This window comes from Marmota flaviventris, chromosome 12, assembly GCF_047511675.1.
Source record: "Marmota flaviventris isolate mMarFla1 chromosome 12, mMarFla1.hap1, whole genome shotgun sequence".
Classification (NCBI taxonomy): Eukaryota; Metazoa; Chordata; class Mammalia; order Rodentia; family Sciuridae; genus Marmota; species Marmota flaviventris.
In genome coordinates, this window is record NC_092509.1 from 75,829,104 (window position 1) to 75,833,102 (window position 3,999).

The 3,999-nt window shown below is 45.5% G+C and overlaps 1 pseudogene; it reads left to right on the plus strand.

Annotated features, from left to right (window-relative positions):
- Positions 1-892: 892 nt before the first annotated feature.
- Positions 893-1,020, plus strand: LOC114092276 (small nucleolar RNA SNORA70; annotated as a pseudogene).
- The last annotated feature ends 2,979 nt before the right edge of the window (positions 1,021-3,999 follow it).

The window sequence follows — 3,999 nt, forward strand, 5'->3', positions numbered from 1 at the left end:
TTTGGATTTTGGAGTGAGTGGCTGGATCTGATTTGCTGGAACATCCAGAGTCAGGCCTCTGGACTCCAGTAACATCTTCAAGTAATTTCTCAAGAAGGAATGTTTATTATGTACATCTTCTGAGCCATTCTTACCTCCAAGGTCATTGTCCTACCTTCATATCTGAATGGCAGTTTGGACAGAAATGTAAAACTCTTGGTTAAATATTGCCTTTGTCAGCCAGATGTGGTGGTACACACCTGTGATTCCAGTGACTCAGGATGCTGAGATAGGAGGATGGCAAGTTCAAGGTCAGCCTCAGCAACTTAGTGAGACCCTGTCTCAAACAACAACAAAAAATTTTTAAAGGACTGAGAATGTAGCTCAGTGTTAAACACTCCTGGGAGAAAGAAATAAAGGAAGGAAGGAAGGGAGGGAGGGAGGGAGGGAGGAAGGAAGGTCGAGCATCATCCCAGCCTTTATTAACAAGGATCCTGAAGCCAATGTCATTCTTATATTTTTAAAGGTAACATTTTTTCCTCTAAGGAAAATTTCAGCATCTGGATACACTGTTACCTAGATATTGGGCTGATTCTCTTACCTTCCAATACCTCCTATTGAAACTATTGAGGTTTGAATTTCCATAATCCTTTTTAATTTTCAATAGCTCACACTTACTCTCTGATTGCTTCTTTTCATAGCATCCAATCCTTTTTTAAGGCTGCAATACCTTCTCATATTTCTTTGAGGTTACCACTTATTCAAACGTTTCCTGGCTCTGTGCCATGGGATGCACCTGTAGTACCAGCTACTCAGGGTGCTGAGGAGGAAGGGTCACTGGAGTTCAGGAGTTCAAGACCATCCTGGGCAGCACAGTGAACCCCTATCTTGAAAAAAAGATAAAATTTTCTTCCTGCAGCCAATAAGTCCATCGGATGCCTTTATTCATAGGTCTCTGTGTGCAAGGTTGCAAACAGTAGTCTCCTTTAGTGTGCGCAGCCTGTTGCGGTATGGTTGCCCTAAGGGACCTTGGAGACAACCCCTTGCAGTGGATGTTCAAGTCTCCCATCTTATGCTGTTCCCATCTAGACTCCAGATAGTGCAGGTGGGAAGCCCCGTGGCGGCACCTGGGCTGGCCAAGTCATCATGTCTATGTAGACCAAGCTGCAGAACCAGGAGCTTGTTATCAAGGCTCTACCCAGGACCAAGTTCAAGTTCTCTGGCCACCAGAAGATCCACAGCTCAAAGAAGTGGAGCCTTATTTAGCAAGTTTACTGCAGATGAACTCCAAGACATAGTGACCGAGAAGCAGCTCATCCCAGATTGTTGTGGGGTCAGATGCCTCCCCAGTCACGGTCCCCTGGACAAGCGGCAGGTTCTACATTCATGAAGGTTTCCACTGTGCTGCCATTCTTTAATTTTTTTTTTCTTTTTTTAAGTCACTTTTTTTATTTTGAAATAATTTTAGATTTACAGAAAAGTTGCCAACATAGTATAGACAGTTCCTCCATCTCCCTCATCCAGTTCCACCCCGTTGTTGAAGAACAAGTTTCCTGGCAACTTATTATTAATCATTATTATTAGAGCTTAGAGTTACATATAGTGGTTGAGTTCATCCCAACAAACTCATCCACACACGGAGATCAGTTTCCATTCAGGATCCCCCTTTTCCCTCTCGTGCCCCCTACCCCCTCCCCTTCTCCTTCCTCTACTAGACTTCCTTTCACTGGTCTATGAATTTGTCTTTGACTGGCTCTTTAAGTTATCTTACCCTTCCTTCCCCTTTCCTTTATTTTACTCCAGCTTCCACATATGGGACAAAATATGTGTCCTTTGAGTTTCTGAGTTTGGCTAATTTCACTTAGCCTGATATTTTCCATTTCCATCCATTTACCACGAAATGCCATCATTTCATCCTTTTTTAATGGCTGAGTAGAACTCCATTGTATAGGTACGCCACAATTTCTTAACCCACTCATCTGTTGATGCTGCTCTCTTTATTTTTATTTATTTATTTATTTATTTTGGTGCCGGGGATTGAACCCAGGACCTTGGGCATTTGCGGCAAGCACTCTGCCACTGAGCTACAGCCCCAGCTCCTTTCCCTCCTTAATCTTGCCCACCAATCTATCTCACCTCCTATCCACCTTTTAAAAGCCCCCCTGCCTTTTGTCCTCCCTAAATTCTCTCTTTTTCTTTCAGAGCGTCCCATTCCCATGTACTTGCCTCCTCATTCTAGGGGCTTTTTTTCAAATCTGATTATTTTTGTCTTTTCAATTCAAGAGAACACCGGGCTAGTCAATGGGCAGACTTCATTTGGGCAGGGAGCCAATGTCACATGGAGGAGACCACAAGCAATAGAAGTGGAAGCCCTTCTTTGGGGCCATTGAACCCTCTGATGGCAGCTAGATCCCTGGCTGCCCTGTGTGTTGCTTGGGGATTGAATGTTCCTTATCACGTTGGCCAATCCTCCTTTAATCAGTTGTCATGTTTATGTCTGCTGCTTCCTCTCCACTGTGAAACTCAGGGTGTCTGGGAGGCTTGAGCCCCCAGGGGTTCTGCCTTTTCTACTGTCCCCCTCCTGTCTGGGCCCACGGTCCTATTATGGTTTAGATCTGGAATAATCCCCTAAAGGCTCATATACTTACCGACTTGGTCCCTAATGCAGCCTGTCCAGAGGTGAGGGCTTTTAGGAAATGGTTAGATCATGAGGGCTCCAATTCAGCAGTGGATTCATCCAGTTGATGGATTAATAATTTGAACAGATTATAGGAAGGGGGGACCGATTTGGGGGAAGCAGGTCACTGAGCGCATGCCCTTGAAGGGTCACCTGTTCCAGCCCTGTCCTCGCTCTCCTTCTGCCTCTGGGCTGCCATGAGCGGACAGCTCTCCTCTACCGTGCCCTCCCACCATGATGCTCTGCTTCACCTCAGGGCCCAGAGCAGTGGAACCAGCCAGCCATGAAACCTCTGAAATCGTGAGCCAAAATAAACCTTTGCTGCTTTAAGTTGTTTGTGTCAGATGTTTCTGGTCACAGAAATGACAAGCTGACTAACACACCTCCGCTTACTTACTTCCTTGGTGACTCCCGCTCTCTCTCCCGGGCCCAGTTCCTACTTATTTGCTGAGCTGTGTGTCCGCGGGTGGCCCCCTCCTGTGCTCTGAGTCCTTAGGGAGGTGTACTTTTCTTCATCCCTTTATTATCATTTTAGTGGGGTCAGGGAGAGAGAGGACAAATGCACGTGGCTGACTGTCTGGCTTTGAATGGAAATCTATTCCCTCCTGACCTGGGAGAATGAAACAAATGAGAATTTCATCATCATAAGAAAATGGAAGCTTCCAGAATCCAAGGGGCTCTTTCTTTCTCTGCTTGGCTGCTTTTGTTTCATCAGTGTCTTCGCCTGGGTTCAGGTCAGATGCAGCTTCCTGGTTACCCTTGTCAGAGACCTCTGTGACCTCACCTCCAAATGCTCATGTGTGAAGTCCAGAGTGTTTCTTGAGCTCGTGGCTCCAGCTCCATCAACTGCCCTTGTCCAGTGGTTCTGTCCCACTGGTAGCACCAGGCGAGCTTCTTCTGTCCTATGGCAGGAGCCTCCTAACTGGGTCCTTTCTACCCTCCCTTAATGCATCCTCTCAGGTTCTAACTTCAGACCTGATTATGTCTCAAATTTATGTCAAAATAGGGACATTTTAAAGCAATGAGTATCCTCTATGGAGGGTTATTTGACAATATCCATCAAAATTGCAACTGTATGGGGCTGGGGATATAGCTCAACTGGTAGGGTGCTTGTGTCGAATGCACAAGACCCTGGGTTCAATCCCCAGCACCACCAAAAAAAAAAAAAAAAAAGCCACTATTTGGACCCTTTGACCTACAGTTCCGCTTCTATGGAGTTATCCTGGGATAGGGCTGTACATGTGCAAAATGATACATGTACAGATTTAATTATTGCAGCACTCTTTATAGAAGCAAAAGGTTGTAGACAATCCAAATAACTATAACCAGGGAGTTACTAAGTA